Raw genomic sequence first — 11644 nt, 5'->3', positions numbered from 1 at the left:
ACATTTACATTTTAACAACCTCTTTCGAGCACAAACAACACCGGGAACGTTTTAAATTGCATCACATTTGCGTTAGTTGAGCATTTCAACTGCTGTATCTGCTAGTGATGTCACCTTCCTGGCTCAGCGAAATCCGATTCGTGACAGTTAAATCCTTTGTTTTCTTCGAGAGGGTGTCCGTAAGAGACTTTGGCTTAAAGCAGCTTATGCCTGAACCATATAACTCGTTCTGGGACGGTGCGATCCAACTGGAAAGGTTCCACAACAGATTGCACCATGTTCTGGTGTTTTTGGCATTCGTAATATGCATATTTGATAAGTGAATCGTTATGATATTTTGCCCTTATTGCGCCATGTTTGGGTACTGAGCTTCCAGTAAAATTTAATAAACCGGATTTCTAACGTATCGAATTTGGGAGACTATTTGATTATGTACTTTCAATACACACTTTTTCTAGCTTCTTTAAATTTCTTATTTACACAACTCTCCAAGATCAACCCTTTTGCCTTTTTTCGAAGGATGCACAAAGGAGCAAAAACCCAATAAAACTTAATCCAATACTAGAGAATGTCAAAGATGCTCCCTCGCATGCTCCATAAATTGAAATTGCTTCATCAGTAATGGCTATTTACATCGATTCTAGATTGCTCACAGCTCTGTTGGTTCACCTACGACTTGCACCGAATATCAAAAGGCTATTTATACGAGTTCCGTAAAAAAGCCAGTTCTCTTCAAACATCAATCGACAAAGTCAATCGGAGGTGCACTATTCCGAGGAACAAGGGCCCAGGGCTGGACAAAACCTTAGAAAAAAATTAATGCTGGCATAGTTATGACATCACCTCACAATAAAGGAAAACTTTACAATTTCAATACCCCTGTCACCTTCTCGGGACAAATTCATTTTCAATTTTGCATCAATAAAGTTATTTTTAAGTCGCCACCGCATTCCCTTGCGCCAATAAACATCAACGCTATGTTCTTGATAACCCCACAGCCCACTAGGATTCGGCGTTCTCCGAAAAAGGGGTTCTCGAACGGATCCGATCCGGGCACCGATCCGAGACAAATGTAAAACACACTTGCGTACGGGTACGTGCCCGACCAAGCGGATTCTCAACGAGCTACGGTGCTACTGCTGGAAAAGGGTAACCATTTTTGAAATGCAATAAACGTGAAAGCAGCTACCGAGCAGCCAATAGTTTACATAACCCTCTCGGTTGCTCAATGGCACAACAGCTAACGTAGCCTACCACACAGCTCACTTGTTGTGTTTGTTCCTCTCCAGTTCCAGTGCTAGTACCGGAGTACCACAGCATCCGATACCATTAGTAATTAGATGATTTGATTGCATTTCGTATACGAACAAACATAAGGTTTATAGTTTGAATGATAGTTCGCTCTCCGCAAGTGTGCTCTGCATTTTAATGTGTTTTGTTGGCAGCAGCAGGCAGTAGCAGCAGCAACAGCAGGCAGTAGCAGCTCAGTACCGTACCGTGTGGTGCGGTTCTCGGTAAGATTCTAGATTAAAGAGCCATAAGCATAAAACTCCCCCTCGAGTGTGTGGTGCATGGTCAGCACGAAAAATGCTCTTCTCTTTTCGCTCCTCTCGACGGCGGACACACACACACACACACACACACACACACACACACACACACACACTTGAGAACACACTCGAGAAGCTTCCTCGAGAGGGCTAAAGGCCGCACCATACTTTAGCCATAGCATAGCCAACTGAGCCAGGCAGCAGAGAGATTAGAGATGCTGCTACTGGTTCACCGGTAGGGTAGTAAGTAAGTATCATTGTTTACGGCGATACTTCAGTTAATTTATGGAGGATACTCCATGTTGGTCCATGTGTGTGTGTGTGTGTGTGTGGGTCTGCCGCGACTGCCGCGTTGCTTCCGCCCGTGGGCAGCGGAGTAATCAAGGAATCGCGCAGCAAAAAATGCAAAAAGGAAAAACCCAAAAACTGACCCTTCGGATCGAATGTGGCGCGAGCGCGCCAACGGTGGACAACTTTTATCACGCAAAGCCCCCGGTCCCGGGTGCCACATACACGTGTCCGATGGTTGTGTGCACTTTGGAGAGGCGGTGGGGGTTCCATGTGTGGTCCAAGCGGCAGGAACCGTTTTTGCGGCAGTGGAGCAGGCAGTTCGCCGTGAGCCCCTCGTAATGGTTGGCCGGTGGGTCGGTTGGTTGGTGCCCAGATTTTTTTCCTCCCTTTTTTCCTACGCTTCACCTTTTATGCTATAAATATGAGAACCAAATTTTGGCTCCAATTTCATGCCCGAGCTGGCGTGCATCATCATTGAGGTGGAACGAGCAGGATTCCAGGCGAGTTCGTTCTATCGTTTGAGCGTTTGTGTACAACTTAAACCAATGTTTTATGCTGCAAAACGGTGATCCATAGTAGGAAAACAGGAGAATGTGGTGTTTCAAATTGGCTACCGGCTACCTTCCGGTCGCGAGCGAGCGCTAGAACCTGTAATGGATTGCGGCTAGCAAGAACAACAATAATAATAACAAGGTACGGGCATCTCCACCACCACGCACCATCCACTCGCGCAGCTCTCTGGCGCTTGCTTAATGAAGGTCGTTTTGGCGAGAAATATGAGTTCGAAATTGTAGGGTTTAACCCCCGTGACCCTTCGGAAGCCGCTACATACTACCTACCTGCCACTATTATGCGGGCACAAATACACACAAACACACACACGCACACATGCGCATAACGTGTTAGTTTGTGTGTGTGTGTGCATAAAAGGTTCGGTTTGCCGCCAGGAACGGAACGTGCGCAAGGAAATATGCTCATTTTGCACCATTTTCTTGGCTGCTGCCGGGTGTTTTGTAGTCGTCCGAGGGCACACCACCGGGGCCTGAGCCGTACGCGTGAATGATGTTTAAACACTCCCCGGGGATCAACAAATTTCGAGGCGAGATGGCAAAGCGAAGGAAGCGCCACACGGAAAATGCTAGAATGAGGCTAATCCACTGGATGAGGGTCGGTTCACGTGTGGACAAATCGGGCAAGAGTATATTGGAACAAATAAATCTCTTGCCGGAGCGAAATGTTTTGGCTAACATATGGACGTCACGAGACCGACGCTTTTCGCTTTGGTAAAGATGATGGAGATGAATTTCATTTGGATGTTCGCACCCACCCTGGTTTAGCCAAATATTTGGATATAGAGCTCCCTTTATGGCGAGCTAGCGTACACCTTGTCCGTTCGGTAGAACTTTCATTACACGTTCTGAATGTAGCGGATTTAATATAAGGTTCTCTTCAAGCATATACGCAACCAGTAGTGTAGCGTGTATTAATAAAGCAACGTAAAAAAGTCCACTTGGAGTGTAATATACCTTTTCAACAATCGTTTTAGAAATTGTTTGATTCTTTTCAAGTTAGTTTTTTTAATCTCTGGAAAAATCATTCCATAAGCAATTTTTGAACTTTTTTAAATTGAAGAATTGAACAAAAGAAAACTCGAATTAATATTATGGGCCCTATTGCGAGTGTCTTGTCTTGCAAACGAGACTGCTGTACTACTGCTGAAAAAACTTAGCAGTCTTGTTTAGCTCTTATGAATGAACTTGTTATTTTTTACAGCCAGATTTTAAAACAAATACTAATACTAACAAATTATTCACCAACACCACCAAAACCCAACATCTTTCGGTCCAATGGCAACTACGACCAAAACGAAAAAAATTACCATTTTCAGTCTCGTTTTCAAGACTCAGAGTCTGTTGCTAAAACCTACCAGACTGTGAGTCTTGAAAACGAGACTGAAAGTCGCGTTGCTATTGGCCGGAGGATGTTGGTTTTTGGTGATGTTGGTGACTAATTTGGTAGTATTAGTATTTGTTTTGAAATCAGGCTGTAAAAATTCACAAGTTCATTCATAAGAGCTCAACAAGACTGCTAAGTTTTTTCAGCAGTAGTACAGCAGTCTCGTTTGCAAGACAAGACACTCGCAATAGGGCCCTATATCCATGATCGTTCAACTGATTTTTCTGCGATTTTTCTATGATGAAGAACTGTATCCACCTTCTTCCACCTGAAGCCAAAAAATATGTATCAGAGTTTCTATAGTAAGCTGAAATCTATTCCATACAAAAAGACTTTATTTCGAGTAAGTGAAAAAACTTTTCGATTTGTTACTGCCACTATGTAGAATGTTTCTGATTATCTAAAGGAAAGTGAAAAATGAGAGTGATCCAAACGCAAACCCACACCAATTGACGCTACGAAAGAATGGTTACCCAATAATCTAAATGATTTAAATAACATTGACACATCCAATGCACAATTTTCGATTGGACGAAAGTATGTCCAACAACTTAAATTAGAAGAACTTATGAAAAACAAACCAGCGGCATAAATTCAAAGACAAATCGTCTTGTGCTGCTCAACAGCCTTCAGGACACTTTGGAGCAAGATAATTGTCAATCAACATCCATCTTCATCGAACTCGTCAACATTCCAAACATTCCCTTTACGTACACAGACAGGTCGATCGTCTAGGTCGATGTTATTTACAGTTGGCTTCACCACACTTCTTCGAGTCTCTCAACGGGTCGAACTTTTGCTAGCGAGACATGTAACACTCGATACCCCCAGGTCCCTGGGACCCACTTCACTGTAGCCTTCTTTAAAACCATAAACCAGGCCACTCACACGAAGTCGTTAAACAAGTGGCAATGTGATGGTCCCCGCATGAACTAGAGCAAAAGTTGCTCCTCCGGTGACAGAGCAACATCCGAGTTCCGAGTCTCCCGGAGCAGCTGAAGCACCGGGAAGTTGCTAAATTAATCACGTAATCAAAGTAGGTCCCTCCACGAAGGATGAGATGAGACGCACGCACACACGCACACATACTCGACTCGACGCAACACGCCATTTCATCGACATTGACCGGCAACGTTGATGAGATTCAGCTTCTGCGAAAAGTTTAATTCAAATGGGCAACAAAAAAAAGCAAGGGAAGGGATAGCGTAAAATCGCTCTGAAAAAGTTAAAACGTGAACAAAGTGAGCAAAGCAGTGGAGCAGCTAGCCGAGGTTCGATAAGAGAGTTAGCTTGCTGGGAAGCGATCTCTGCCGCGCAGGATCTCTGCCGATACGTGCACCGCATTCGGTCACCGAATTGGCCACCGATGAGTACCTGGGCCTTTTGCCGCTTTCGAACTTCCCGTAAATCGCTTATCCTATAGCGAGCGACCGTTTGTGTCGCCTTTAGCGATGAAATTCAATTACACCATTACTCATTATGACATCGCGCCGCATCGCGTCGTTCGCGTGACTTTCCTGGCCGACGGCGCGTTAGCGGCCAAAGAAAAGTCTCAGTGGAATGGGAGGAGGGCTTGCGGAAGTGGGCGTCGCGTTTCAAGGCCATTTTACGTTGTTCCAGCCCCTTCGTTCTACACCAGCAGCAGCAGCAGCAGCAGTGACGCTCGAGTATTGAAAGTAATTAATTTAAATGTTTCAACAATACATTAATTAATTAAAGGCACAATGACACACACACACACAGACAATTCAGCGAACCACGGTTACATCGGTGAGTGATGCAAAGACGCGGCGTAGATGGTAGAGCACAGAAATTCTAAGGTAGAGAATAGCGCCCACCCTTGACAGGTTGGATGAAATTATTCAATTCTAACGGGCCGCGCTTATCATCCTGCTCCAATCGTACTCACTACAAAAGCACTTCCTCAAAGGAAACGTCAACCATTGCGTCCGATGACGGGCATTACATTGCTAGCAGCATCGGGACGGAAACATCTCGTTATCGTAAGGGGATGAAGGCATGTATTTTATACAAACATTTTATATACAACAAACCGGAACCCCCGGCCAGGTCGCGGGATCGCCGTGGAAAAGGCGAAACACTGTGTATCTCTCTCTCTCTTTCTCTCTCTCTCTCTCTCTCTCTCTCTCTCTCTCTCTTTTTCTCTCTCTCTCTCTCTTTCTCTCTATCTTCCGCTCTCCCTGTGCTTGCTGTATAATTCCCGCAACGCTTTAAGAACAACCGGAGGCTGATCGTAGCAGGCTTTAAAAAGGACACACCACCCAGGCGTTGTCAGCAAAAACGTTGCTGTTGCTGCTACTACTATTCACACCATTCGCGACACGACCCCAAACACGTGCTTCGCAATATCGATTCCCGGAAAAGCGCACCTTTTCCCCAGTGCCAACACCTGTGCTTTGGGCTTCGGACTTCGGTCTACCCGGTGTCGGCCAGTCAGCCAGCCAGTCAAGCCAAGTTATGGCCGGTTATGCGCAGACCGGAAACCACTTTTCCGTTTCGCTTTTGCTCCGTGGCGGCCGTTCCGTGTACTGGCGCGCTGGCAACCCACCGCGCCAACATCATTTATGGATTCGCTTATTTATTTAAAAGCGAGCGGCACTGAAGCGTTTACCTATATTTCTAAATATTATTACTTTCCGCCCGGAACGGGAACGGGAACGGACATCCTACGTACCCGTGGGACGTGGGACGGTGGCCCTGTCTCGCTCGTCATTCCATCGCTCGACAACCTCACCACTACGGCGGCGAATAAGTGTAAATACAATTTTGCATCATTCCACGCGATAGTGTCCACAAATTGCTCTACGCCACGATCTCTATCAACGCTGCTAAGTGCTGTACTCCTGATGGATGCTGCCGGTGACGTTGACGGTATGGGACGGTGTCGTTCCGTCGTAATGCATTCGTGGCATGCAGCGTAGCCTTAGTGCGCACTCGATGCTTCACGGGGGCACCTTTCACCATCGGAGGACGGCGTCGAACGAATGACGAGGTAAGCGTGAGGTGACATCCTCGCAAAAAGGTTGTAAAATGGGACACAGAATGACTCTGGTGTACATTCGACCAGGCAGTAGAACGGAATAAGATCAGATGGAAGATGGTTTTGCAATTCTTGGAAAGGTGTTGTTCCGAATAAGGTTTCCATTAATACAAAATTCAATCAGAGTGGTGCGCAGCAATTGGAGTGTCGAATAGTGGTGCCAAGTACCGGCACAGACACCACACGTAGTGTCTGGAACGCAAATGGTATGAGCCTGATGCCTGCTCACTAAAGCACGGGTCCGAGCAAAAATGGGCCCCAAAAAAAAGTTACCATATGACACGGGAACGGCACCTTTATGCGCTTAAGCTGTTGCCAACATGTTGGGCTGGTCACTGATGGCACCGGCAATGGCGGAACATGTTTAGATGGTGATAAGGCGAACCAAACCCAATTCCCAACACAGCACATGTGGTACCATGTGGTGCTCGAGACAGCGAGGCGACAACATAATAAAACGTGACGTGAAAAAAGAAAAGACGAAAATTTAAAATCCTCGGATAATCATTTTGTAATTCCCCCATTACTTCGCCGCGCTCTACCAAACCACTCGCCGCCAGATGGTAAGCCGAACGATCTGAAACAGCTTTTTGACACTCCCTGTGAAATGTTGGCCAGCGGCGGAACGCTATGGCAACGCATCATGGCATGCCGTGTCCTGCAGCGTTGCAAAGGTGTTTATGAATAGGTCGCTTCGGGGTACCTTCAAGGTGGTTCTCCAGTTACAAGAGATCGTTTTCTTCAAAATAATACAGATGATAGCGATTGGCTGTAAGCCATGGTTTTGCAGTAAAACGCACTGAAACGTTCACCAAACTCCCCTCTGGTAAATTGGGACCCAAGTGTGAAACGGGAAAATGCGATTCTTTGAAGTATCTGAACTGACCGCAATGCTAGAAACGCAATAAACCATGCTGCTCTGCACTTTTTTTCTGCCGCTATTTTTTGGCATAATTTTCCATCAATCAGTGATGATCTTATTCATGATACTGTCATTGAATAACCAATCAACCGGGAGTGATCTCGCATGGTTATGCTTTACATTTGTATCCCTTATGGTATCTGCACAAACCTTGTGTCGAGATCATGTGGAACCCGGTTGGTGACGATAAAGTCAATGTAAATGCAAATTCAAACATCATATCAACCATACATTGCAGACACCATTTCTGCACCGTACTGGTACCAACCTATTGGCAAAGGTTGACACCGGATTTGCATACGTTAACGTTTGCCCCATTGTTGCCACATCTGACAGGCCCTTACGGATGGGCTGTTAAACTAATTTAATATTTGAATAAAGGGCCGCAACCAATTGGTTGAAGATGGAACGGAGAATAATTCTAAATCGATCCAATCGTTCCATTTACCATTTCGTTAAACACTCCTTTGTGCCTTCAATATTGAAAAATCAATCGTCTTTTCGATGTACATAACCCCATAAATGGTTGATGAAACAATGTATCCCACCCCCAGGAAGGAAATTCTTCCAGAAGCTCAAAAATTGTGAAAGTAAATCTCAATTTAAATACCTACACACCTTAGTGTCTGTACACTATAAAACAAAGAAGTCAAACTGAGCTTCTGTCGTATCATAGAGTCGTCAGAGACACATTACTCCATTATCCCACACGCCCAAAAGCATCACGAGAGAGAACCACTCAATTCGATAGAATTTTCATACAAAAAAGAAATAACCAATATGGTACTTGCCTCGTTACACGTTGATAGGTCGAAAAGGTCTATCAATGCTGTTGAACCCCAAAAACCCAAGCCTCCGTACTGGACTCCGCGCACCAAAAGTGGGCCACACCAATTAGCAATTCAACATTGGCTTTTCCCACCGGCCCATCGGATCCCCGCCACTGGGGGGGTTCCCTTCGACCTTTACTTCACGGCAGCATCCTTCCATTGATGGCGTTCGCAAACGAAATTGGCCCATCGGCGTAAATTGAATTTCATTTGAATGTGCTCCGCAGAGAACGGAAACCCCAAAAAAAAACAGGGAACACCATCGGGTCAATCAAACACAAACATGGGCTCGTCCGAACCGCTAGCCGTAATGTAGCGTACATGGTGTCGGTCAGATGGTACTATCACATTGATGCAACGATAATTATTGATTATTACAGTTAATTGATTTCCTATGGAGGGCTCGTGCCGCAGCGGAACGACACAGAGCGACTGCGAGCATCGATTGTGGGTCTGCGATGGTGCGATTGTTGAGTCGATTCTGTTGTGTAATGGAGCGACTGGTGACAAGTAAATCCTAATTTAATTACTCATCCGCATTCACTGAGTACTACTGAGAGTGAAAAGCAGTGAAACAGTAACTCTGCTAAATAAACACGAAGGGATAGGAATGAAAATAAAGTATAAAAAAAGTGGAACAGTACAAGCCAGATCCGTATTGCTTCCTGTCTCGCACTCGATAACGCAACGTTACTATGAATCGACCAGATCAAGTGCGGTTAACGTCGAGGGTCGATAGGTCCTCCGAAAGGATGAGATGGTTACCAACGAAAGTACCACCGAATCGCCTCTCGAAAGGTACAGGTTTCGGAGCAGATGAGAATACCGCCTGCATACCCCGGCATGAATCAATATCCCGGTAGCGATCCTGATAGCAAGCAAACAAAAGGACTGCTGCATAGTACGCCCTGCTTCAAATTCAAATCCATCATATCATGCTGCTATACGTTGCTTGGGCCCCGTAGGCCTGGTAGTGGTATCTGCCGTTGCTGTGCGCAGCATAAAAAGGGGCTCTATTTTGGGGCTACGATTACGTGCTCATTGGTCAGCATCATCATCATCATGAGTCTGGAGATGGAATAGAGATAGGAGGGGATCAATCCTTACTTTGATGGTTGTTTTGGGTTTTTGGTTTGGCCCGAAGAGTGCGGCCGTTACCATACTAACAGTAGCTGTTCCTCTCCATTGTGCTGCTGTTCTTTTTGGAAGCGTTTCTTTAAAATGATGCCAACACACTTCCTCTGCGGGAAATTGCGCTACTGCTGCTTCAACAAACACATTCATTCTATGCCGTCAACATAGAATGCCGAAGAAGGTCGCTCGTGTTCACTCACTCACACCCAGTAACGGGCCAATGGTCGTCTATAATATATTAATTTATTCCAGGTCGATGGCCACCGGGTCCCGGGCTGTTTGCTATCGACGGTGCCGCCGCTGGCGGTAGGAAGCAATGTCTCAATCCAATGCAGCCTTCGATAAGGTTTCCGGTGACCTGCCCGCCTGTCGGATGACGGATGGTGGGACGGCGCACCGGGTGGCCGGGTAACGTTCGATAATGACCGTGATTATTAATGGCCCTTTCCCCGAGTTTTCTCCGGTCGCTGAATGTTGCATAAAGCCCCCATCATAAATTACTCACTCGTTACTCGCTTATTAGTGGAGTCGTCGCATGTCGAGAAGTTTCAATCGCGATCACATATTAGTGTACCGGAAGCACCGGAAACTGGGCGGGAATTCAGCAAACAAGTTCAATGATCTTGCGAAGCACGCGAAGGACACAAACCGGTTCACCTTCGCGTTCCGGGTGTCGCTCATAGAAGCATCGACAGCCTGCATGAAATTCGATTTACCAACGAAGCCAGGCAATCAGAGCTTGCTGCATACCCTGCTTGCTTCCGTACTCCGAATTAAAGCGAAACGTCATGAATGATTAAGAAGATTAAGGTGGTAGACTCTTGAAGTACACCGAACGCCCGACTCTCGAAAACGAACGAGCGAACGAACTGAAAGGTGCGCCGCCAGCAGCGTTCCAGCGTTTCAATGATTCACAGAATCCAAACGCAGCAACCGCAGACTAGTGGTTTCGGTGGTGCTGTCGGTTCCAGCCCGAAACCGAACGATTAGAAACTTTGCGTTTTGCATTCGGCGAAGTGCCTCGAGCAAGAGGGAATCGGCCTAGCTCGAAATGCGGCTTCATGATCTCCGTCCGAGCTCGGGTAGCCTTTGTACGGAGCAGTAATCCTGCCTTAGGAGGATGATGCACAGCTCTTATTTTCCTGTCTGCGAATGAGTTTCATGTTTGCTTTTTCTAACTAAAAAAGCTTATAGACTGCTCTGTACCGTAAATCAATATTAAATTACGCGCTCTGATACAGCTTCATTCATGATGTGCTGGGGCACTCATCAGTGATGAAATGATATTCCACCCGATATAGTCAATTAAGAACCGGACCGGGGCGCTGCTCATGAGAGCAGCAGCAAACATAGCAGAACACGTTCGGCCTCGTTCTGCCCGGGGGCTGTGATGGCGGCAAACATGCAACAGGTGTTAATTAATCCCACGAGACCATAAAAGATCTCTCCAGTATTAACGGTACCTCAGCGATGATATGAAAAGCCCCGTTGGTTTGGCTGTGTCCCGGATCCGGAGAGATGGGTGGTATTGAAAATTATCGGAAAAAGCAGGCAAATTCAATCCCTCTTTTCAAATTTGATTCAATGTAAAGGTAAACTAATTCAATCCGCTCCTTTTCAACTCCCTGCTTAATATCATTTTCACTTCACGGAAATAAGGGCCAGGCTGTTCTGAGGGAAGCAAATGAGAAATTATGTGACGGTCTAATGTGTGTTGTTTAACGACATTAGCATGCGAATTGATCAACCATTGAAGAGCGTCACTGAAGTGGTAAAATTGAATTGAATCCGCCGGAATCATGGTCATGCTTTTAAATGAAATTTAGATAGAAACAATTGACATAGTGCTTGACATTAAAATGTTTCATGAGCTTTGAACCGCAAAACATAGACGTTTGGG

The sequence above is a fragment of the Anopheles darlingi genome, chromosome 3 (genome assembly GCF_943734745.1).
Source record: "Anopheles darlingi chromosome 3, idAnoDarlMG_H_01, whole genome shotgun sequence".
NCBI lineage: Eukaryota > Metazoa > Arthropoda > Insecta > Diptera > Culicidae > Anopheles > Anopheles darlingi.
Note: the sequence above shows the minus strand (reverse complement) of the source record.